Raw genomic sequence first — 26622 nt, 5'->3', positions numbered from 1 at the left:
CTTATTTAAGTGTCCAATACAATGAAATCTGGATATTAAGAAGATTTTCATCCTACTTTTCTAAGCATTAGCCCCACATAGATGAAGAGAATTACATGTGTGAAGATACGATAGCCAATTTGGTATTGTAATTAGAAATTCACACATCATACTGGCCTATAATATTTTCTGAATCAAGTATCAATATGTAATACAGTGAATTTAACTAAATTTTTGGCCTTTTAAAAATTAAGAATTGAACAATAAGTTTAAAATTAAGAAGAATTAAATGATAAGGTTAATATTTCTAAGATACTTTTAGCATCGTTTTAAAATTAGCAGATTTACATTTGCAGATAAACATTTTTATTCCTAGGTTTCTTCAGAAATTATAGACATTTGTAATTTAATTGCAATTCTAAAGTCTTTGCAAAACAAGATTAGAAATGGTGTTATGTCATCAAGTTCTTTAGTAAGATTCACATTTGCCTCTGAGTTACTTTTTATAATTTTACTACTATAATTAAATATACTATTTATTTTTATCATTCATTCATTTAGCAAACATCCATTGAGTATCTACTATTTCCAACATGTTCAGGAGCTTGTGTACAGAGAGGAAAAAAAAAAACAATAAAATTATCTCCACTCTAGGGGCCTATAGTCTATTAATATTAAATATACCAAAATGACTCTTTCATTAAAATTAAGTAACAAGCAGAGCAAACAATAAAACTTAGGCTATAATTGGAAAAAAAATATGCATACAACAATTTTTATATAGCCATCCTTTGTATCCTCTTTAAATAAACCAAGATTAAGATAGTTCTCTTTAAAACCTAACTCCTATTCATGATATGCCAGTAAATAGATCCCAAGTAAAATAAAAATTGGTTTAATAGCTGTGTTCTAATTTAATAATCTCATAGTCCCCGCAATGTTTTTGATTCATCTCTATCTATATATCTTCTAGCCCGTCAAACTGAGCATGACCTAAGCAGAATCATTATTCTTTCACCCAAATGTCTCCTCTTCTTTGTTTCCCATCTTCTAAATGGCACCTTAGTCCACCCCACTAATGAAAGAAGGCATCAAGATTCTTGTCCCCTTTCTTTTCCCTATTCTCAAATCCAATCTATGGTTAATCATTTTCAATACCACTTCATAAATATCTTTTGATTCTGTCTGCTTCCCACTGTCCCAAGTGCCATCACCCATTCTTCCTCCTTCTCATTATGGCATCAGTACCCTTTCCCATCTGCTTTTCCTAGTTGATATTTTGAAATCTAGATTTGATCATGCCATTTTCTTTTTCCTCTGAGTCTTTCTGTTTGATACTTCGAATAAGGTCCATCGTGCCTTATTTATCCTTATCTTGCCCTGTGCTTTCACTGTTCTAGTCACAGTGAACCTCTTTCTGCAATCCATGGTAATCAAGTTCACTCTTGCCTTTCTTAGATCCTTTTAACAAGCTGTTCTATGCCCAGATCACATGCACACCACACTAAAATTTTCCTCCTATCTTCCAGCCCCCTAATCCTTCACCCTTGACCAGTAGAATTCCTACTCATCTTTCAAATCTGAGATTTAAAGTAATTTCGGGGAGGATGTATCCGCCTGTTCCCTACCCACACAGAAATACACACCCACCTTGAGTGGATTCCTCCTTTTATAACATTCTGGAGATGTGTTATTTATTTCACATCTATTTAGTTGGGTGAAGACCATGTTTCTGAATCCTATTTCAGGGTTTATCCTACACGATAAGTAGATGCACAATAAATTTTGTTGAATGCAAATGATTGAATGCGTCTGAGATCTAGAATGAAACTTAGAGTGATTTCCAGTAGATGAAAAAAGAATTACTTTAAGGTGGGTTAATCTTTGTGTTCTTATATGCAATAAAAATGTATTTTATCTTTTCAGTTCCTTATAGATTGAGTATTAAATAAATTTTAAATAGGCAAGCTCACTGCAATGTTCATGTATGTATGTTGTGAACTTGGAGGAGTAAAATTCTGTCATCATTGGTAATTTTATTATTTGTATTTTAGTTGTAAGTATTGTGGCATGGTATAAGTAGCTGAGAAAAGCAGTCTCTGGTAAATGGAATGGTTAAGAGTGTAAAGAAAATCAAAATGTGATTTTTAAAAATAACTGCTGATATTAATAAAAGCCAAATGGATTTCTCGCAAATCTGGTAAATAAAGATGGGTTTTGAAGCTTAGACTTTATATCTCCTTTGATTCATGAGCTAATTTTCAAAGCTGAGTTATAAGCTTTAGTTTATATTGTACCTGAGGCACAGGCAGACTCATACAATAGCTGCACTTCAAGTGTCACTATAATATAGTAAATGTAATAAAATTACATTTAAATAACGTAAAAAATCTAATTTAAACCAGGAAAATGAAATTTAAAGTTGAAGTTAATGCCTTTTTCAGCTCCTGATGTTGTCCTTTCCTGCTAGACCCCTAGCGGTGCTGCTAGCCTTTTCATGTTAATATTTGGTAGTACAGTACAGCTCTAGAGAAATATATAATTATTTAGCCACTCTACTCTCTGGATAAGGAATGGTCTTCTGACAAGCAGCTTTAAACAAGATGACATACGTCACTTGTGAGGATGAACTTGGCATTCGATTACTTGCAAATTCTTGCCTCTTATACTTGTCATTTCATTTTTTGAGGTCAGTTATATTTTATAATACACTGGTCTGTTAAACTTTTAGAAGCAGAACAAGATAAATTTTTGTAAGTTGAGAAATTACTAGAATGAAATATTTTTGATGGATATTTTAAAATTAGAAAACTATGGTATAAGATTTTAATATACTAATTTAAAGTTTAACAGTCTCAGTAAGTATTTTCGTAAAAGTAGTCTGCTTTCTTTTACTCTTCCGGGCCCAGTTTTCTCATCTCTAAAGTGAAAATAATAATAGTGTATCCTCATAGGATTGGTATGGGAACCAAATGAGCTTTTGTACATAAAGGATGTAGGATAGTATCTCACATGTGTTAAAAACTATATATACGTGTTAGCTCTCATCATGTTTACATTATTTACAATTTTATTTAAGGAATTTATGTAAATAAAAAGATTCCTTAAGTAGATAAAGGGTCTAAAATATCAAGGATAAATATGGCTTATACTTGCCTAAGTACTGCTTTATAATAAACTAAAATGTATAAAGCATTGTATTCATTTAAAATTGAAGATCCAAATAATGCTTTATTTCCATAAATATAAACTTTGAGTACATCATTATATTTAAATGCATCTAAGAGACACTGTAAAGCACACTTGTACCTACTTTTCTTCCTCCCCCTAAAATACAATTCCCAACAAGAACATTTTTTTTTCCTGCAAAATGGATGAGTTTTGGTTCTACAAGTGATAGAAGCTCTATGTACCTCATCTGTGGATGGTTTATTCTGTGATTTTGAGCCATGGCTGGTAAAAGATTCCTCTTCAGCCTTCATCTATCACCACCTCTCATCTTTTTTGAACAGAATCTTGAGCACTCACCAATCTTCTGGCTTAAAATACACTGTTTTAGTCCCTACTCTGCCAGCTTTGTAAGTAGTTCACTTCAGCTCTCCAAGTTTAATTGGTTGTAACCTCAACCCATATGCCTCTATTTGTATTCAATTTTGCTATATACTTTTGAAATTGCTATGTATATATCCTTGTATTCCATTGTCTGATATAAGTAAATCTAGGTGAGCTGAAATAATTAATTTTTCATGTTGAAAAAAATCTTTAGAAATAAATCCATATTAATATTTTTATTAGTCTGTTAAGGAAGCTCTCTTGTTTCTCAAAAATATAATTAATTTCATAACCACATGTATACATATCATCCAGGTATATGTTTATGTATTGAATTACAAATTAACATGAAATTAAATATCAAACTAGTTTGCCTGATTTTAGAGATGTTAGATTTTTAGGTCATTGCAAATGTTCACATTTGCATTAAATTATTCATTTGCAAATATCAATAAGCTTTGTAAGCAAATATTAGCTTGAAACTCAATTGCATTAGGTGTATGATTACTACAAGTTTTTGATACATTTAACCAAAATATATGTCCTCTCTGAGTGCACAGTTTTCTTTAAAATATTAAAGTAGATTTAGTTTATTCAGGGAAGCTATAAGATACCTGATGTGCAAGATTTCTTCTTTAGACTCATATGAAAAATTGCAGTTGTTGTTGGAGATAGGATATAAACGTGATGAATTGAGTTTTCTGGATTTTAAAAAAGTAAGAACAGGTCTAAAACAAAATATGTAGTTTTAAGAAGGGTAAAATTTGTTGAAATGTGAGTGTATAATTTCTCCAGTTTCTGCTCAAGCAGCCTGTGGTATTCTTTGGAAATTTTTTCATTAGCCTCTGAAAATGACAAGTGTCAGAGGTCTTTTGTGATGCACATTCAGAAAAGTTTCAGTCAGGAGGTCATATTGCTACAATGTTTTAGTAGCCTTGTCTCCTGTGGAATTTGCTTTGTTTGAAGAGTATCCAGAGCAGATATTTTCTGTAATACACATCAATTAAATAATGTGTTTGGGAACAGCTATACATGTAACAAAAAGATAAGAGAATTTTTTATGATTAAAAAAACTTGTTGCTACTATTGAACACAATGAAACTCCTCAAAGTACATCAGGAATTCGTAGTTTAACAGATAACATATATTCAGGAATCATATTAAATAATTAAAATGTATGTTTATTCCTTCTTGAACATTTCATTATTACTGTTTCATTTCATTTGAAATACCTGGTTATTCAATTTTTTGAGATGTATCATTTTTAATATAAAAGTCATTTTCAAATGAGAAAAGTTTATTCTTAAAACACAATGTTACATTTTTAAATGTCTTAAAATATTACCTAATAAAAGGTCTCAAGGTTTGTTTTATAACCATCAACAAATGTATTTATTTTCTACATATAACTAAATTTTGAGATAAAAGTGGAAAATATTGCTAAACACAAATTACCTGTTTTTTCCAGTAGAACTGGGGAAGCAATTTAATGCTTGCTCTTTCAGGTAATACTGTGCTGTTAGGGAAAAACAAGACTTTTGAAATGACCTCTTGACATGTTTATTTTCATAAACTGTAGACTTAGAGACTTGAGATAGAATGTAAATATATTTGCTTTAATGTATACAGATATGGGTTTGAATTTTACCTTTATAAATTATCAGCTATTGACTTTGGGCTAGGGACTGAACCCACTAATCTTCGAATTATTGTTTGTTGAAATGAGTATAATACCATCTACTCTAAGGGGATAGGGAAATTAAACAGATATAAAATGTCCAAATTTTCCTGCAATACATACTCAAATGGTTGTACCTTGCTCTTGCCCTTATCACCAAGAAGTCCCTCTCTTTCATCCTTTCTTCTCTTATTAACTAATTCATTTTATTCAGCTTTATTATATAAGACGTAGCAAAGTAGATATGTGATTGTCTTCTTTGAGCTTACAACCCAGTTAAGGAGAGAGTTACATCATATGCTTAGACTTACCATGATATTTGGCTTAGGGTATCCGTTTAATACATAAACAACAATAGTAGATGATTGCAAGTTGCAGTAAGTGCTCTAGATAAAAATGATAAGCTATAACGAGAAAGGAATGCAGAGGACATCTATTTTAGATTGAGAAAATGACATTTAAGCTAAGACTGAAAGATGATTAGAACTAGTCAGGAGCAAAACATGTGTTTCAGGGCAATCAAGAGTTCAGATAGGACATGAAATATCTGTATAAAATTTAAATGGCAGAATTAAATAAACAGCTTCTTATATAAATCTAATGATTAGAAGACAGTCATTGAGCGAATTCTATATCTTTTCTCTAAGAATATTAACCTCCTGCTTTGTTAAATTCTAAACCTTAATTTTGGCTGTATGTTTTCCATTGATTTGTAGTGCTATGTTAGAGCTAGGTAACACCTAATATTTTTTTTATGCAGAATAATACATTTAAGTATAATCATTAACATTCTGCCCTCCATATGTCTTTTCTATAAATTAAAATCTGAATTCCTTAAGCTTTTTAAAAAATATTATTTTTATTTTACTTTATAACTCTATAGCAAGTTCACTCATCTCTGGTTCTTCTTGATAACCTAAATTTAAAAATCTTTAAATGATCCTTTATACAAATAGCATTCTCAGACAATTACTGTGCCCTCTGAGTATTTAATTATTACAAATCATAGTAGGTGCAACATTTCTTGGTGTCGAAACTTAGGTATTTTCTCCATATATACTGTAATTATAGGCATGTTTTTAATAATATATTGTCATATTTATATACAGGTCTCATCATTTTTGTGTCTTCCTAGCAGTAAGCCTTTATGATATATTTCCTTTTGTCCATTTTTCCCTAAAAAGTGAAATTGACAGTATCTCAACTGAATTTCTTCCTTCAGACGCCATCCTATAAATATCTTCAAATTGATAGCAAGCCACTAATTCAAACCAGTGTCACACTGTATTAGTCACATGTCATTTAAAATTTTTTATTGGAAGAAAATCAGATAAATTTGAATAGAAGCTCTTAAATGCACATCTTGGTATATTATGTTAAGCTACTCCAGGACATTTGTAAGTGCTGTTTCTCTGTCATAGAAGTTATTTTGATGTACTTCATAAAAGATATGAGTATAGCTCATATTACTTCACTAGAGATCTAAAAATTAATTGAATAGTATGCTCTATTCCAGTGACTTTTATATGAAAGTTGACTTTCAAATCTGTAGTAGCATCTCTTTAAGATGATCAGTTAAATTTTAAATAAAGCCTGTTTTCTAGTCTTTCACAGTGAAGAAATTTTACCTCTCTTAAATTTTCAAAAAATGCAGTTGAATACAAAGGTGTGTATTAAGATATTATTTAAGTAATAAATAGTGTGTGTCACCTTGTCGATCTGAATATGAAGAGCTTTTAAAAAATAATCTTTATCAAATTCCTTGGCATTTTTGCTTGGTCTTCTACTTCTTCATCACAGATAGTAGACATGTTAGATGTCTGATAACTTTTCCAAAATGTGTTACAAGCCTTTGCTTTCTTTACAAATCTAAGCGACTTATGTAAGCTGATAACATAATATAATAATATTCTAATAATTTAATAATATGCAATAATTCTTGAGCTAATTAAAGTGTTTAATGAACAAATTGCCTTTACAAATACTTGTTCACTTATTTAAAATAAATATTGACTTTCTGTTGTCTTCAGAACTCTCTGAAATAGTTGCAGAAGAAGAAAACTAAGTCCAAATTTATCTGGGGAATTTGAAGTCTTGCCAAGAGAAAATACACATTGGGATGTTAATTATGACCAGTACAAAGGATATTCCAGCTTTGAATATTAAACGATGTTGGAGATCATCTATTATAAGTTCTTGTAAATTTTTTATAATTAAGAAATTTCCATTTTGTCAGAGTTAGTCAGTGACAGAAGTAGAGAGAACCAGGGACCCTTACTTCAGAAGTAGACGTTAGGTTTAATCCCGCTTGATCATTGAATGACTTGTTAAGGTGCATGTAAGTCCTCTGATTTTTTTTTTATTTGCTATCAGTACAATACGAATATTCTCTTCTTTACCGAAACAATGTATGAAATCTCCTGGCACAGAATCTGGTACATTGTAGGAGCTTATGAAACATAGGTTATTTTGCCTTTCCAACTCTCTTCTACTCCATCACATCGTCACCCTCCATTTCTAAAAGCAAAATAATGTAAAACAGAGTATGATGTATGTTTCTTCATATATCTCTTCAGCAAACATTGAGAACCAATGTCAGATGCCAGGGATTTAAATTTGAGTAAGAAAGCTCTTTTCCATTGGTCTTTTTTTTTGCAAACTGGATTTTTCCTATAACATTGTCACCTCGTTAAGTCTCTTGTCCTTTGTTTTCTTTGGCAGTTATTTGTCCCTGATCCTCATTCTGCCTCTGACTTTTCTTTGTCTGTCTGTGGGAGTTTCTTTATCAACCTTTAATGTTGCTATTTCCCTAATGCTACTTCCTCCTCCTGTTATTCTTCTCACTCCATGATACATCCCTCAGCAATCTCATCATTATAAATGTTACTTTACTCTTGACTTTTCCCCTGAGTTTCAGATGCACATATCCAATGTCTAGTAAACATTTTATTAAGATATTCCCTAGGAATTTTAAGCTTTATGAGTCCCAAATTGAATTCACTAAAATCTCTTTCTACCCCCATCTGCTTTTCTCTTTCTGGATTCTTTAGCCTAATTTATGGTAACAACATCCAGTCAGGTAATCAAGTTAACTTTTGTTCATTCTTCCAACTCACTCTATTAACCAGTAATAAACAATCTTTTTTTCCTAACCATATTCGGAACTGTTTGCCATCATGAAGATTGTGTACCACACAAAGACACTTTATCCAAGGGAGTATAAATGTGATTTATTAATGATTTTTAGGTACTGTTGGTAAAGTGTCTTGTATTTAGGTAATCAATATATTTTGATAGTTTTACAAAAGAGGAAAATAAAGTGTCTCATGGAAGAAGCGCCTTTTAGACTTTAGACAAGATACCATGTTGACAAGCTCTGTTACCCACCCTCTTTATACTCCCCCCACTCCCGCCAACACGCACACAATTTGCCATATAAGTAGTTAAGGAACATATGTTTATCAGACTATTACCTAGATAGTTAACTGTATTCTTTTCCTACTCACTTTTGTTACCAGCCCTTCCTCCTAACCCACAATTTATTCTCCATACTGCTTCAGGGTGATTCATGTAAAAACAAATTCAACTCTACCAATCTTTCCCTTAAAAACTCCTTAACAGTTTCCTGTTTAGTGATAAATCCATAGCTTTTTCCTCAGTACATAACAACACCCACGTCTGTCTTTTCTGTCTCACCATGCTACCTTGAATTTTGTGTTCCATTAACACTAGAAATGTATTTTGTTGTATACATCATGCCATTTTGTGCTCCATGTATGCTTGGCTATAAGCCTAAACTACTCATCTAGTTACCCCCTACTCATCTGTCAATCCGTTAAGATCCAGATTAGTGTTCCCTGAAAGCCCTTATCCTCACTTTCACTTCTCCCCCAAAAGTTATGTCATTTCTTCCAGTAATATACTGAATGCATTTCTGTCATTGCACTTACCACTTTTATTGAAATTATTTCTCCACTCATCTCTAACCCACTAGAATTTGGGACAAGGTTTGGGGAAGGAGTGGGAGAAGGAGTTAAGTAAAAAGTTGATTAGAATGGGGAGTGGGATGATGTTAGGTCACAAAGAGGTTTGAAGGGCGTGCCGTGAAGCCATGCACGGATATGAAAATTGCAGTTTTAGAGAGTAAACCTTAGGCACTGTGAAACAATGAGAAAGCCATGGATACTGTAATTAAGCTGACTTTTGTTGAAAACTCAACTCTGGACACTTACCAGCTTTGTTATCTTGAGTATTTTACCACAAAACTTTGAAACTTCACTTACATAGAAAAGTATAATTTTTGAAAAAATAAAAACTACTAATATTCCTAATTAATGCACATATATTTTTAAATCTTAACTATTAGCCTTGTTTTATGTAGCATTAGAGCAAATCATATTAAAAATATCTTCTCATTTCATATTAGAAAGATGACAATTTCACAAAGCAAGTGAATTCTGTTCTCCATTTCCAAATATACCGAGGAACAAAAATTAAAAGTTTTCAAAAATAAAGTAATAACAGTACTAAAAAGAACTTCAGTCAGAGGAAAATAAATCCAAAATAAAACTCAACTTCAGCTGAATGGCAAAACAATCTAAACTAAAATATATAACATATCATTAGCCTTGCTCATCTGTGACACGTGGCTTAAATAATTTGACACTGTGAAAAAGAATGTATTGTTAATATAGTTGTAATGCATAGGTATGGTTTTATATATAAAATTTAGAATTGATGTAGATAACCTTATTACTTGTATTTCAATATACTTTAACTACCATTGTAAGAATTTAGATAATCTTGAATATGCCCATGGAAATGTGTTACTCAAGCAAACATCATCTGACATAAATTTCCAGGGGAAGAAAGTATGAGTACCATCTCTTGTTTAATCAACAGGAATTAAATGATTTAAAAGCTAATTGTTGTAGTAGTATTTTAATCATATTTCAAAGCATTTCCAATTGATTACAATTGTTTAACTGTGATCTTTTATCTTGACTATTATATTTATTTGCATTTTCAGAAAAAATCTGGTAGTTTCTAAATTGTTTGACTCTTCTAAAGGTTCAAATACACTATTTGAGTTATAGCTATCATTTTGTAACTAAACTTAGTGGTTTAAAGCAACAATAATTTGCTGCTTTACCATTACGTGGGTTGGGGAAGGGATCTGGGAGATGTTAGCTAAGTGACTCCTCTACTCCACTCAATGAAGGCTGGGGTCACTCACACAGCTGGCTGGCTAACTTCATCTGGAGATGAGGCTGGGCTTGAACTTCCAAGAAAGCTTCAACCACATATCCAATTTCTCAGTGTACCTCTGTTGCCTCTTATCTCCCCCACTGTTCCCACTAGCCAGATCTGCTCAGCAGACAGCTGTCTAACCAGAGAAAAGGCAAAAACAGCCAGTAAATGCTCAGAAATACTTCTGACACTTTTCTGTTGGGCAACGTAAGTCACTCAAGGATAGTGCATTTCGAGAGGAGAGGGGAAGGACTCTCCACCTGTTGATGGAGGATCAGCTTGCACATGCAGGGAGAGGAAGAACCACTGGGAGGAACCATCTTTGGCAACTAGCTGCTTTCATATCCTTTGTATATTAAAATCAAAACAATACTCCCATACTCATATTACATATAAGAAAACTGAAGAAAAGTTAAAATGGCAAAGCATTATAGAATCAAAAGCAGAAGTTATATTTCTTTACATCTGGTCCAGAAATTTTTCTCTTGAGTTTTCTCGAACTCACATCATTCCTAATATTTTAATGTTATTTTTGGTTTCTGAAAAAGCTGTTTTCAAATCTTAACTCAGTTGTTCAAATTAGTTATCAAAAAATGAAAGAAAAAATAATGGGCTAAGCTTCCATTTCTACACTTGTAAACAGCCATTGACGTTTTTAGAATGATTTTGCAGCTAATTTCGAAGTTTCTGTGTGGTGGTTGTGGTGGTCGTTTGCCTTATTTTAACAGTTTAGCAATGAGGACCACATTTGTTTGTTTATTAAATGTTAATTGAGCTCCTGCAATATGCCAAGAATTGTGGCAGGCCCTGAGTATCCAAATAGGAATAAAGAAGAGTCAGCACTCAAGGAACCTAGAAGATTACTTATCTTAAGTGAACTAGAGTCCTTTTGTCTGAAACAACTCCATAAACCATTACTTAAAAACGTAATGTTGGAGAAAAAAGGGCATAGATGATAGAGCTTCTGTTCATCCCTCTGGCGATCAAATCAAAATTGTGATGGAAACAAGGAGCAGCAAGGAAAAATTGCCTGGAATCTAGATGAACAAGCCATACAACTATGGACAAGAAAGCACCCTGCAATGGCAGAAGATAGACCATGGCAAGGATGAGAGGGTGCTTGGTACTGAGCAGCTGAGTGAGACCAAGGCTGCAGCAGCAGTAGCAGCAGAAGACTCTTAAAGGGCTTGTGTCAGAGAGTGGATTTTTACAGTGACGCACCTGCTTGCTTGGAGCACTAGTGCCCATTGGGCTGCATACAAAGGTCACCAGGGACTTATAGGGAGATATTGTTAGAGAGAGGGTCAAAGCAAGACTCACTAAATATGGAAGTGCCAGTGGAATCCATTATTCTCTGTTGAGCCCTCCCCACTCCCAGTGCTCTTAACACAGCACCATCATAGCTGTGACGTCATCAAAATGGATAACAGAGGTCGCTCTGCCCAGAGGATTCCCTGAAACCCCGCCTCCCCCAACCTGCCCCCCCTCCCCCACCCAAGCCACATCCAGGTGTGTATCCTCAGCGAGTCAGGTGCTCCTTACTGAGACTCAGAATGGTAGAGGCAACTGGCCTCGGTTTCTGGTGTGGCCTTTTGAGGCAACTATAAACACAGCATCTGTGGATTGCTCGCTGAACCCTAACAGATGGCCCCAGAGGGGCAGAGGCTTGGGCTAAGTTTGGCCTGCAGCTGAACCCCTCTCAGGACTGTGCCACTGGACACCTACTTCACAAATCCACACTAATAAGACCGGGAGATTTAGGAGCTTTGCTTAGTACATAGAAACAGACATGGAAAGGCGGCCAAAATGGGAAGACAAAGAAGCAGGAACCACATGACGGAACAGAACAGAGATCCAGATGAAATGGAGACAAGTATTCTAACAGATGCAGAGTTCAAAACTCTGGTTTTAGAGATGCTCAGTAAACTTTTGGGAAATGTAGAGAACTCCAACAAGGAGATAAAAATGGAGATGGAGATTATAAGAGGGAACCAGTCTAAAATGGAGAACACATTATCTGAGCTGAGAAGTATATTAAATGGAATAGACAAAGTGAATAAAGAAGAGGATGGCATGCCTTATCTAGAGGACAGGAAAGCCAACCAGGACACTCAAACAGAATGGCAAGAAAAAAGATGCTAAGACTATAAAGATGATTTAAGGAGGTTATGGGATACTATTAAGGCTCCAAATATTCATCTGATCAACGTAACTCAAGAAAATCAAGATGTTGAACAGCCATTTGAAGGAATAATGATGGAAAACTTCCCTGATCTGGTGAAGGAAATAGACATAAAACCCAAGGAAGCTCGGAGGATTCCAAAAATCAGGGATCCAAAGAGCCTCACACCAACACGCATCATAATTAAATTGCCAAAGGGTAAATACAAAGGAAGAATATTAAAAGCGGCAAGAGAAAAACAAATAATTACATATAAGGGAACATCCACACGACTGGCAACTGATTTCTCAAGAGAGACTATGCAGGACAGAAGGGTTTGTCAAAAAATATTTGACAGGATGAAGACCCAGGATCCACAACCAAGAATAATTTTTCCAGCAAAGCTATCATTTAGAGTTGAAGGACAGATAACGAGCTTCCCAGACAAAAATAAACTGAAGGAATTTATCACCACCAAGGCAGAATTACAGGAAATGTTGGAGGGACTTCTTTAAGAAGAAAAAAAAAAACGTATCAAAACAGGAATAAAGAATGGTAACAACTACATTCCTATCAACGAGTACCTTAAATGGAAAAGAATTCAGAGCTCCAACCCAAAGATAAAGTGGCCGAAAGGATAAGGAAACAAGACCCCTACGTATTAAAAGGAAGGGAATGGAAAAAGATATTGCTGTGACGAACCTAGAAGGTATTTTAAGTCAGACAGAGAATGATAAACACTATATGATTTCACTTACATGCGAAATTTAAGGAATAAAAAGAACAAACTAATCAAAAACAGACTCACAAATACAGTGGGCAATTTGGTAACGACAGAGGGGAGGAGGGGTTTGGGGTGGCTGGGAGAATGGGGTGAAGGGTTAAAGAAGTACAGATTAATAGCTGATGGATGGGGAGCACGGCATAGGGAATGCAATTAGCATTAATACATTGGCTAGGTGGAGGGTCAGGGGAGGGAGGGAGCAATTGGGGGGATCATTTTACTAACTATATAGGTATCTAAACAATGTACTGTATACTTGAAACTAATTAACATTTTAAAAATTAAAAAAAAAAACCAACATTATGTTTTCCAGATCTTATGAAACAATTTGAAATATGAATCACCCAGTAGTTAGCCTAATTGGACTGTATTTCAGAATCTTCTGTGTTTTAAAATAAACACATATTTGCCTTTTTCTGTTACCTAATTCAATGCAATTATGTTATCTGACACGTTAGTGAAACTTAGGTAGCAAATTAAGATATTGTGTTGAGGTAAAAATGTTGACAGAGTTACCTGTCACTCGGTCTTAGCTTTTCATATAGTAAATATGTAATGTTGGGAAAATCATAATCTTTTTTGGCTTCAATGTCTTCAAATTTGGTTTAGTGAGATTTTTGGATTAGATAACAACTTTCATATACTATGAAAAATACCAGTTACCTTCATTAAGTGTTAAGCATTATTTCATTCTTTTTCTTCTTTAATTTTCTCATAAATGAAAAGAAAGGGCATGATTTGTACATAAGAAATAGCTTCAGTGGCAGTCAAAAACGGTATCAAAGAGACAAGAAAATTCATTATAGTTCTAGAATCTTGATGGGAGGAGGATGCGGGAGTGTGAACGAGTGTGCTAGGGAATTACTTTCACCCTGGAGATTTTGATTTGTATTCCATTACCCCAACCCTCACCACCCCTTTTCCCTTGAATCTGTCTTAATATACTGTAGTTATTTATTTGATTGTGTCATCTATAAGTTGTGTTGGATGTGGAGAAAGAAAAAAAGACTAGAAAACAAAACAAAAAAATTCTCCTCTAGCATTTTATTTTTTAAAAAAGTCTGATAGCCTTTCCACTATTGCATAGGTTTCCTGCAAATGCTGCATTATAATCATACCTATCTTTGAGTTTTAAAAATAGTGCTGCTTGATGATTTCACCAGCCTGAATTTGCCTTAAAACACAAACAAGATAGATTTTTCTTTTATTTACTTTCAATGATTTAAATTTTTGATTTCTCTTTTTCCATTGCATATTTTTGTTTGCCCTCTGAGAACAATGGCCTTTTGGTTGTCTGATCACAAAAAGAGTTTGTTCTGTCAGATTTTGTGAACTATTGTACTTTCCATTTTAGTGTGTGGATCATTACTTACCTATTGCTGGTCCTTGTTCCTGGCATATTTATTATTTGTTCGTGCTTTTGTCCTACTTCTTTGTGTTACTTTTCTTTTTTTTTATGCAAGGCAATCCTTGGTTGACCTCACAGATTGCAGCTTACAAGCTCTTATTTTTTAATTTTTTATGCCTACAGTACCTGGTTTTCCTAGGTGGTCTCCCATCCAAGTACTAACCAGGCCTGACCCTGCTTAGCTTCCGAGATCAGATGAGATTGGGTTTGTTCAAGGCGGCATGGTCATAGACCTGTGTTACCTTTCTAAGATGGAATCTTCTTTTCATTTCTATATTTCTATTTTTATTTCCTGGCTGAATATCAAGATTACTATTTGCCTATATATGGTTATACCATGAATAAAATTCAAACTTTAAACAATCTGCTTTACTATGGCTTATATTATGTCTTATGAGTTGCTTTTGTTTTGTGTATATCTAACTAGATTTCCTTTTTAACTTTAAAGCTCTCCTATGGCATTATCTTGTGACTTTACTATCTCCTATTTCCTCCCTCTTTCCTCTCGTTTTTCTTTCCTCATTTTCTTTTCCCTTCTTCCCTTCTTTCTCTTCCCTTTAATTATTCAGCACTACTACAAGCCACTATGTTAGGTGTTTTCCCTCAGTCTCTTTTACAAACTCTTTTAACTTTCACCCTCCATTTTATTAATATTGTTTCAGCCAGTTACCTTTACACTCTTCCCAGATCTATTGAAAACAGTTTACAACTCAGAAAAAAAAGTCACCAGCTACTCAGAGGTTAGCTATGGTTTCTATTTGTGCATGTCAGGATGGTCTAAAAGAACAAACACAAAAGATGGAAAAAGAATTAGTTCTGGTACACCTATTTTCAGCATAATATCTTTTTATATCTTAGTCCTTGAGCTGATATTTTCCTTTTGAGTTGAAATAAGACATATGCATTCTTACTTGATTACTATAACTTTATCATTAGTAGTAACTGATTGCTAAATACTAATAAAATGTACTACCTAAGTAGGCTTTGCAGTGAATATCTTGTGAATTTAGATTAACCATTATCAGAATCCTGTGAACTGAAGCATTATAATCTATTCTCATTTATTAGCTTTTTTAATCAATTGATATGAAAATCAATACATTCAATTATAACTTGCAAGTAATTCATTCAAGATGTAACATATGCATTGTTGTTAATATAATAACCTCTTAAATCGATGACTAACGTGTAAAAATTTTATAAGTGAAAACATATTTGAATAAAGTCAGTTAGATATCATATTTTGCATATCTAGGTCAATGTTTTCCCATAGATCTTTCTGTGATGATGAAATATTCTACGTTATGCTGCCCAACACAATTGTGTTAGCCACATGTGGCTACTGAGCACCTGAAAGTGGCCAGTGCCACTGAGGAACTGAAGTTTTCAGTATGTTTAATTTTAAGGAACTTACATTTAAATAGCCACACGTGGCTACCATATTGGACAGTACAGATCTAAAACATTTAAAAATGTATTTAATTGTGCGATGCAACATTTTAAACAGATATACATGACCAACTCATTATACTCATTTTATTTGTACTCATTTTATTGAAAAACTACTTGGTTTATATTTTTTTTAAGTAAACATGGAGTGAAAATACAAATCAGAATATTTAATACAATCACTGATGGTGACTAAGGTAGTTTACTGAGCATAGGGTTTTAGACCCCTCTTGTAATCTCTGTGAAGGCTCTTCCACAGACCTCACTTCTGTGAATAAGAAATATAAGTAAAAATACAGTATGCATGCTGCAAATGTAGTTTCAGTACAAATGTCCAAATGTCCAGAATAAGAAGAACAAAGAAATGATAACTCTGCTGCTTGAGACTTAATCAATTACAAAGAAAAACAATTTATCTTTGTTTTGATTATATATATATATATATATATATATATATATATATTATCAAGAAGAATGATTTTTGTATTGAAAAGTACTAAACAAATACCATTAACAAGGAAACATAATCTACATTAGGGAAAGGATTATTAAAAAGCAGCTTCTTGCTCCCAAACCAGGCATAAACAACTTCTATCCCTCTGTAAGTTAAAAAAAAAAATTGGAAACATAGTTTATGAACTGTCGCTTAGACCGTTTTAGTGAATGAAGAGAGTGGAAGTTTTGCCTAAAGAGCTGTCCAAAGGGTGGATATGGAGATCCCTATTTAAAGAGGAAGGGGAGGGGAAGAGAGAGAAAAAGAGACGGAGAAAGTTAGGAGAGTTCACAAAGCTTATAAAATTGTGACTAGAACAAATTACTAAAAGAATGATTTATGAGTTTTAAAAAGAGAAGCAATCATCACTGGATGCAACCAGGAGTTCACAGAGAAAAACTTGTCCAACTAATCACATTATCTTTTCTGACAGGAAAAAAGAAAAATGCGGTAGATGCCTTATCTCTAAAGCATTTGACAAGGTTTCCCATAATAGCCCAAATAAGATAAAGAAGTAGAGAGTAGATGTAATGCAGTTGGGTAGATCCCAAAGAGTATGGATTAGCTGAACCATGGGCTCTATTTGTGCGATAAAGAGCTCTGTCTTTAGCCTACTTTTTTTTTCTTATCACTTTTTATCAGTGGCTTTGATCGGTGATGAATAACCTATTTTCCATAAGAGCCAATTCAAGAAAAAAAAAATATTTGTGGGCTACAATATGAATGGAAACTTCCCTTTCTACCCACAAACATATATACATGTATACATATCTTTTTTCATTTTGTTTTTACTTCTTAATTGAATTGATACCCTTTGAATTTCCAATAGTTTTCTGTTCATTTCTGCATTCGAATGATCTATCTCATTATAAGCATCAGAGTCCTGATTATAGATGACCTTTCGACTGAAGGCTCACTTCTGCTGGAATTTTTTTCAGTAAATCCATAAGAATACTTCCTGGAAATAACTACTGTTAACACTTTTGAATATAACTTTTTCCTACAAAATTGAGACTACAATGCATATATTTTCATATATATATATATATATATTTAATAGAGGTTTTATCAATACAGTGAAATTTACCCTTTTTATTGTGCAGGTCTGAGTTTTGACAAATGCACATAGTCTGTAGCTACCACCGCAATCACAAACTATTCAATCGGGTTATATATAGAACAGTTTTATTGCCCCCCAACAAATTTCTTTATGTCCTTTATAGCCAGCCACTCACCAACCCTCAGCTCTGCGTTGCTTTAAAACCTGTTTGTTTTCTTCTATTTTCCTTGTTATAAATGTTAGCTTTTCTATGCTGCTTTTTAAAATAATCATCTTCTATGCCCAGGCCCTGCTTGCATTATACATTACTTAAATTTTCTTAATTATGTTCTATAATTAAATAGAAAATTTGAATAGTTAATATATATTATTTTTAAAATAAACCCCTCTCCCAACTATTCCACTGCATATGGATACTTTCTTGAAAGATGTAGAGGTTATAGTTGATTTACTTGAATTGTCAAAATCATATTACTGAGAAGAACCTAATTCCCTTTTTCTTAAAGCTTTCTTTTTACTATTATATCAAGGATAGTAGAGTCACTAGTTCTACTCTAACCTCTGCTCACTACACTGGAGTTTTATGCTTAATTAACAAGCTTCAAGAAGGATTTAGACAAATTAGAAGGCATTCACATGATAGTAAGCAGGATGTAAAGTACCTGTTAGAATGATTAGCCTATCTTACTTGATTCAAAGGGATAGAATATTGATTAATAGTGTCCAAGCCTCAAAGAGACAAATTTGAGCTCAGTTCAAAGAAGAATGCATTAACAGTATGTTCCAAAGAGTGAGTGGACTACCTCTTAAGAGTGAGGTCTTTGTCATTTTTGGTGTTCTAGCAAAACTTGAATACCTGATTAATAGAGATTCTTGTGGAGCAGTTTCAAAGGCACAAAAGTAGTTAGACTTAACTACACTGTTCTTTACAATCTTAGATTCAAATTTCCATAACAAAGCCTCGACTATGATTAGTGCATTTGGGGAGGCATTATAAATTTAGTTGTCAGCCCATCCCTCTGTCTTCCTGATTCTTCATGCCCAAGCCCTTTAATGGCACCTGATCTAATGGCAGTATTGGGAGAAGAAAGTACTTAGGCTCTTCTGTTATCACTACCTTCTCTCCCATCTGTTGTGCCTACTGCTAAGCCTGAGTTAAGAACCATCCCTGATAAGCTGATACGGGAAATGGTAGCTTTTATCATCTCTAATAAATTATATTTTATAATCTATTATATTAAATTATTTTATATATTTTATTGTTTAAATAAATAATTAATATAATAATATATTAAATTACAATAAATTATATTTATTGCAACCCCCATCTGATTTAGGACTTAATTTTTTGTGTACCAAGGGGCTCCTATCCTCATTCTTAGATCTCAGCTCATTATCCTTCTTTTTTTTTTATTTTGGTAATTACACATAGTTTTTTAAAATTATTTTTTTAAATGTTAGTTTCAAGTATACAGTACATTGTTTAGATACCTATATAGTTAGTAAAATGATCCCCCCAATTGCTCCCTCCCTCCCCTGACCCTCCACCTAGCCAATGTATTAATGTTAATTGCATTCCCTATGCCGTGCTCCCCATCCATCAGCTATTAATCTGTACTTCTTTAACCCTTCACCCCATTCTCCCAGCCACCCCAAACCCCTCCTCCCCTCTGTCGTTACCAAATTGCCCACTGTATTTGTGAGTCTGTTTTTGATTAGTTTGTTCTTTTTATTCCTTAAACTTCACATGTAAGTGAAATCATATAGTGTTTATCATTCTCTGTCTGACTTAAAATACCTTCTAGGTTCGTCACAGCAATATCTTTTTCCATTCCCTTCCTTTTAATACGTAGGGGTCTTGTTTCCTTATCCTTTCGGCCACTCTATCTTTGGGTTGGAGCTCTGAATTCTTTTCCATTTAAGGTACTCATTGATAGGAATGCAGTCGTTACCATTCTTTATTCCTGTTTTGATACGTTTTTTTTTTTCTTCTTAAAGAAGTCCCTCCAACATTTCCTGTAATTCTGCCTTGGTGGTGATAAATTCCTTCAGTTTATTTTTGTCTGGGAAGCTCGTTATCTGTCCTTCAACTCTAAATGATAGCTTTGCTGGAAAAATTATTCTTGGTTGTGGATCCTGGGTCTTCATCCTGTCAAATATTTTTTGACAAACCCTTCTGTCCTGCATAGTCTCTCTTGAGAAATCAGTTGCCAGTCGTGTGGATGTTCCCTTATATGTAATTATTTGTTTTTCTCTTGCCGCTTTTAATATTCTTCCTTTGTATTTACCCTTTGGCAATTTAATTATGATGCGTGTTGGTGTGAGGCTCTTTGGATCCCTGATTTTTGGAATCCTCCGAGCTTCCTTGGGTTTTATGTCTATTTCCTTCACCAGATCAGGGAAGTTTTCCATCATTATTCCTTCAAATGGCTGTTCAACATCTTGATTTTCTTGAGTTACGTTGATCGGACGAATATTTGGAGCCTTAATAGTATCCCATAACCTCCTTAAATCATCTTTATAGTCTTGGCATCTTTTTTTCTTGCCATTCCGTTTGAGTGTCCTGGTTGGCTTTCCTGTCCTCTAGATAAGGCGCGTGATCCTCTTCTTTATTCACTTTGTTTATTCCATTTAAGATACTTCTCAGCTCAGATAATGTGTTCTCCATTTCAGACTGGTTCCCTCTTATAATCGCCATCTCTATTTTTATCTCCTTGTTGGAGTTCTCTACATTTCCCAAAAGTTTACTGAGCATCTCTAAAACCAGAGTTTTGAACTCTGCATCTGTTAGAATACTTGTCTCCATTTCATCTGGATCTCTGTTCTGTTCCGTCATGTGGTTCCTGCTTCTTTGTCTTCCCATTTTGGCCGCCTTTCCATGTCTGTTTCTATGTACTAAGCAAAGCTCCTAAATCTCCCGGTCTTACTAGTGTGGATTTGTGAAGTACGTGTCCAGTGGCACAGTCCTGAGAGGGGTTCAGCTGCAGGCCAAACTTAGCCCAAGCCTCTGCCCCTCTGGGGCCATCTGTTAGGGTTCAGCGAGCAATCCACAGATGCTGTGTTTATAGTTGCCTCAAAAGGCCACACCAGAAACCGAGACCAGTTGCCTCTACCATTCTGAGTCTCAGTAAGGAGCACCTGACTTGCTGAGGATACACACCTGGATGTGGCTTGGGTGGGGCCCAGGTTGGGGGAGGCGGGGTTTCAGGGAATCCTCTGGGCAGAGCGACCTCTGTTATCCATTTTGATGACGTCACAGCTATGATGGTGCTGTGTTAAGAGCACTGGGAGTGGGGAGGGCTCAACAGAGAATAATGGATTCCACTGGCACTTCCATATTTAGTGAGTCTTGCTTTGACCCTCTCTCTAACAATATCTCCCTATGAGTCCCTGGCAACTTTGTGTGCTGCCCAACGGGCACTAGTGCTCCGAGCAAGCAGGTGTGTCACCGCAACCACTTCCTTTTTGAGTCCCGTTCTGATAAGGTGACCTTGAGTTGTTCCTAAACCTACATTTGTCACTCGTGCTCAGTTTATGTAACTAAAATTCTGCTATAAACACATTTCCCTAATTATCCTGGAAATTTGTTCACCTGGCAAGCTCTTGGGCCATTGCTTGCTCTTGCATCTTATTCTCATCTCTATCTCTGAGACTTCAGTCCTCAGGAATCAGTCAGTCTCTAAGACACCACTGTCCTCTTAGGGGCTTCGGACAGCCTATAGCAGGCCAAGTATAGCTGGTTCCTCAGACTCTGGATACACTTGGATTTTAGAACCATGATTTCATCCAACAGGGTCACAAAATCTTCAAAATCATTAGGAACCAGTTGGCTCATCAGGTTCTCCTCCTGAAGCCCAGCTCAGCCATTTCATCCAGCTGTTCCTGGTTTGCTCAAATGACCACCTGCTGTGCGTGCCCCAGCGTGGGCTGGAGTGTCCCAGCAGTCTTAGGAGAGCAGCTGGGGACCAGGGGAGAATTGGGCCTTGTAAGTACCTTTGCATCGGCCCGTGTTTGAGCCATTCAGTGTCCTCATTGTAGCAGGGCAACCTAATAGGGTCTGCGGACAAACCCAGCTCCTGCCAACAAATAGCTTCACGACTGCTGTAGTGCTGTAGCCCAGCAGCATTCTAAGCACCAAATTTCTCTTTGCTTAGAAATCTAAGTATCAATAGCCTACAGAATTTTCTGTTGCTATGCCTATATACTTGTCAGGACCTATGCCACCTCAGCTTGGTTCTTCATACTTTCCCTGAACCATTATTGGAGATTCTTGTAAAACTTTAAGTTTTGGTCTTTTGCCTTCCCAGCTAGAATTTTCCTGATGCTGGTTTTGATGTAGTAGATAGGTTTAGTCCTCGGCCATGCCTAGGATTTGTAAACTTCAGATATCACTAAAAATTCTTAAGTCGGAACAAATATGTTGAAACTCTTTCAAAACACCAGTCAGATTCTTCTTTCCATATTATAGAGATAGTTGCCAGATAATGAGATATTGAAGCTTTCAGAAGCAATTCAGCAAAAACAATAGAGATTTTTGGCATGAATTGCATTAAGACTCAAGCATAACATATCTTTTTGCTTTTCCTAAGTTCAGAATGTCACAAACAGATCACTATTTTCCAAATAGGACAAAGACACTTTCAAAATTTAAACTGTAAGTATAACCCCTGTGTGCTAAGTTCTATACTACATTCAATTTGAAATTGTTATTGCTAATGATCAGAACACACAAAGTCTGACTGGTGACTGTCTAGGATCAGCAGGAAGGCTCACTACATTCAGTTCCTGGAGTTGAATTATTTGAAATTGGCAGGTGTTTTCTCTTTTTCCATAGATTTAATTCACCTTTTCCTGACAGTGAATGTGTTTGGTGACCTCCACTGTTTATTTAGCTTCTGCATACATTCCTTAGGATTTGTTTTATGTATGGGTTTTTGGTTGCTTATGTTTCTTGTTATGCTTGGCTTCTACTGGAAGCAGTAGGGATGGTGGCCTGCTTTGGATTGGCAGTCAAAACAAACACGATACTCGTTTTGAATATCTGGCTTTTAATTTTCATATAAAAATATAAGCACCATTTACATAAGTATATTGCTTTAATTGAATTTATTTCCTATTCTCCATTTGTCCCTAAAGAAGTGCCAACAAATTCCAAAATTGCTTAAGAGTAAGCATCAGAAGGAAAGAAAAGTAGAGTAGGGATAAGCCACAAACTGAATAATCAAACCTGACATAAGGGGAAGAAAGTCAAAATGTGGTTTACTTTCCATATATAATTTGGAGAGGGTTAAAGCTCTCATTTATAACTTCCTCGTCCTCACCATCTTCCATGTTGTTTACTTGCCTCTTCTTACAAATGGGTAAACACGTTTCATGCCCGTTGTAGCACACGCTGGAGTATGAGGATGGGGGTGGGGAAGTAAAATAATGAAAAATTAGAAGAATAAACAGGAATTTGTGAACAAAAGATATTTGCTTATTAACATTGTCATTATAAAAAACCTTAACAGTAAGGTATTAGCATTAACTTTTGGAGTTAGTCTATTTTGGAGGGCCCTGTTTAGATCTTTCTACTCTCGGCTTTCAGAACACTTTCATCTCCCAATGTTCTTCGTATACCTCTCACTGTTTGTTTTCTTTCTCCTTTACTGGCTCCTTTTATAAATGCTCATTTATTAAATTCTACTTCTTCCCCAGGATTTGTTTTGTGTGGGGGTTTTTTGGTTGCTTACGTGTCTTGTTATGCTTGGCTAGTTATGTTAGTGCTCTTTTACAATGTAAGGCATATACACAGGTGATTCCATCTACCCTCATGTTTTCAGCTGCCATGAGTACATCAATCAGTGACCCAAACTTTTCTATTTCTAAGCTGTGATCTCTCCCCAAAGCTTTATTCTCATTTAATTATAGCTGCTTATGAGATATCTTCTCTTAAGGACAGGGCACTTTAAATGGACCACTTATAAAACTGAACATTCCCCAAATTTTTCTCCTCTAAAGTCTTCTGAGTTCAAGACACCCTAGGTGTCATCTTTGATTACTCAATTACTTCAATAAATTCCTACACCCATCCAATCCAGTACCAAACTCTGGTTTATAGGTGCCACCACTCCACTAGTATGAACCTTCATCATGTCTCACCTGGACAGTTGTAGTAGTTTTATAACTCGTCCCTCTGCTTCTATTATTGTTTTTCTAAAATTTATGTATATATAACAGAAGTTCTGATCATATTACTTCTGTGCTTAAGAAACCCTTTAGTTGTTCACTGTTTCCTTCAGGAAAAGACCCTAGCTATTTAACATGACATTTTATATTGCTCTAATACCAAGTTACTCACCCAGCCAGATGTCTTTATACTCCCCAACTCAGAACTTAATCTCCAGCAAAACTGTCTATCGTTCCCCACACTACATAGTGCGTTTTGCCATAGTGCCTGTCTTTGCTCATGTCATCCTCTACCTGGCAGAAGTCTTCATTCTATTCAAATCCCAAGTATTGTCTCTTTCATAAAGAATTCCAAGCAATCCTTTCTAACCAAGTTAGGTGTCATTTTGTTTGCTCTCACAAAAATACTATGAATATACATTATGCTGTATTAAAATTAACTTTTTAATAGTTCTGTCTTCAAACTGCTGTGAGCTTTTTAAATACACTGGATTATTCCTCTTTCAGTTCTCATCAGTAAAGATAGCATCTGAGATGGAATAAATGCTCAATAAATCTCACTTATTTAATGAAATAATGTAGTAAATGAAGACTAAATATTTTGAGGAGGGTTATTTTTGCTTTTGTATTTTGCACATAAGAGTTCTGGATAAAGCTGTTATTTATCCCAGTATTCAGTTGGCCTCTCTTAGGCACCTGAAATGTTTCTCTTTGCATTTCCTTCCTATGGCACTATCATGCCCTGCAACCACCTCTGTTCCAATCTGCCTTTTTGGGTTGCCTGACCATAGACTAAATACTTTAGTATAAAGCTTAGACAATCAAAGCTGTCCCTATGTCTTCCTTCTTCAACTATTGCCTTTATAAGTGAAATCATATATTATATATGAAATTATGTATATAATATAATTATACATATAATTATACATATATTTTTATATATATATCTATACATATAATTTCATGACCACAACTGCATTATATATAGATATACATATATAAATATATATATAAAACTATCAAGTTTTCAAAAGGAAAAATGTCACTGTGACAGAAATTACTATGTCATATGTGGTATTCCACCAGAATATATTAGATTAAAAGAGTAAAGCTGACTGGCTGAAAAACAAGGAAGGAGAAATTTATTTTTTGATTCAATGCTTACGGGAATCTGAACAGCTCATCCTATTCTTGATTCTGTGGTCACCTCAAAGCTCTCTCCCAGTGATTTTCACATGGTGGATGTAAAAATCAGCGAAGAGTGTGGCAAAGTGAGATGGAGGGCTGTTAGCGTACCAGGCATTCCTCTTAAAGGGCCAGTCCACAGACTTGCCTACTAATTAATTTACTCTGTGTTCCAGCACTAGGGCAGCAGCTCAAAAGTCTCCAGGGACATGCTGGAAGAAACTGACTTGTCTGACGTCAGGGCAAGGGCTAGAGGAGCAGCTTTCTTCAAGACAGAAGTGCTGGTAGAGGCCACTGTTCCCTCTCCAGGGATGTAGATGCAGGGCCACCTTATCTGAGTCTAACATCTTTTGCTGTGCCTTGGTGATTCCCTGAGACCCCAGGCCACCTAACCTGTGGACTCATCCAAGCTGCTGCCAGTGACTTTTCCATACAAACAGCCTTTCTTGGCTCATGCAGCAGACTTTCCTAGAATCTCTCAAAGGTTCACAAGACCTAAACAAGCAGCATTTGGCCTCGACATGTCCTTTACCTCCCAAGCTGAGCACTAGCAATAGCCAGCCTCAGTTCATAGCTTGGCTTCTCAAGGCACCTGCAAGCCCAGCATGGGTGGCAGCCATTTTCAGATTGCTTGATGGCTCATTCCAGGTGGCCTTGGGCAAGGCACAGGCTGTGGCTGAATTTGGCCTAAGGTGAGGACCCTCCCAGGAGGCCCCGGCCTGCATGCCCAGTGGCTGGGTTGGCCTGAACTGAAGCACTACCCAGGGCCACATCTGAGGATGACACACCCAAAGGGCAGAGAGAGCAACACCAGAGCCCTGCTAAAGCGAATCCTGCTTAGTAGGGTCAGCCTCAGCACAACAGCTCCTCTATTATACTCACTGACCAGTTCTCACAACTAATCAGCCCAAGGGTTAATCCCTCTTATTGACATGCAAATAGCAACCAAAATTCAACTACAATATGAGGACACATGCAACCCACACAAGAGACACACCTGGAGCACCCAACTCAGGCGACTAAGGAGACTGCATCTCTGGGCCTCACAGGACACCTACCTCATAAGGCCACTCTAATAGGAGTGAGAGACAAAGCAGCCCTACATAATACATAGAAACAAACACAAGGAGGAAACCAAAATGGGGAAAAAAAGAAACATGTCCCACATGAAAGAACAGAACAAAGCTCCAGAAAAAGAACTGAACAAAATTGAAGGAGGCAATCAAAATGCTGGTTGTAAGGATGCTCAATGAACCTAGGAGAAGAGTAGAAGAACTTATTGAGAATGTTAATAAAGAGATAGAAAAATAAAATGGAGCTAGAAAACATAAAACAAAACTAGTCAAAAGTGAAGACTATAATGATTGAAGTGAAGAATACCTTAGAAGGAATCAACAGTAGATTAGATGAAGGAGAAGATCAAATCAGCAATTTAGAAGAAAAGGTAGAGAAAAC

The 26622-nt window shown here is 35.3% G+C and overlaps 1 protein-coding gene and 1 pseudogene across 1 annotated transcript in view; one reads left to right on the top strand and one right to left on the bottom strand.

Annotated features, from left to right (window-relative positions):
• Positions 1-26622, top strand: part of FOXP2 (forkhead box P2) — a 336947-nt gene that overhangs the window by 118200 nt on the left and 192125 nt on the right. The window lies entirely within an intron of this gene.
• LOC118610917 lies at positions 14927-15045 on the bottom strand (annotated as a pseudogene).

The sequence above is a fragment of the Rousettus aegyptiacus genome, unplaced genomic scaffold (assembly GCF_014176215.1).
Source record: "Rousettus aegyptiacus isolate mRouAeg1 unplaced genomic scaffold, mRouAeg1.p scaffold_m13_p_13, whole genome shotgun sequence".
NCBI classification, from domain to species: Eukaryota; Metazoa; Chordata; class Mammalia; order Chiroptera; family Pteropodidae; genus Rousettus; species Rousettus aegyptiacus.
Note: the sequence above shows the minus strand (reverse complement) of the source record. Positions and strands in the feature narration are given on the sequence as shown.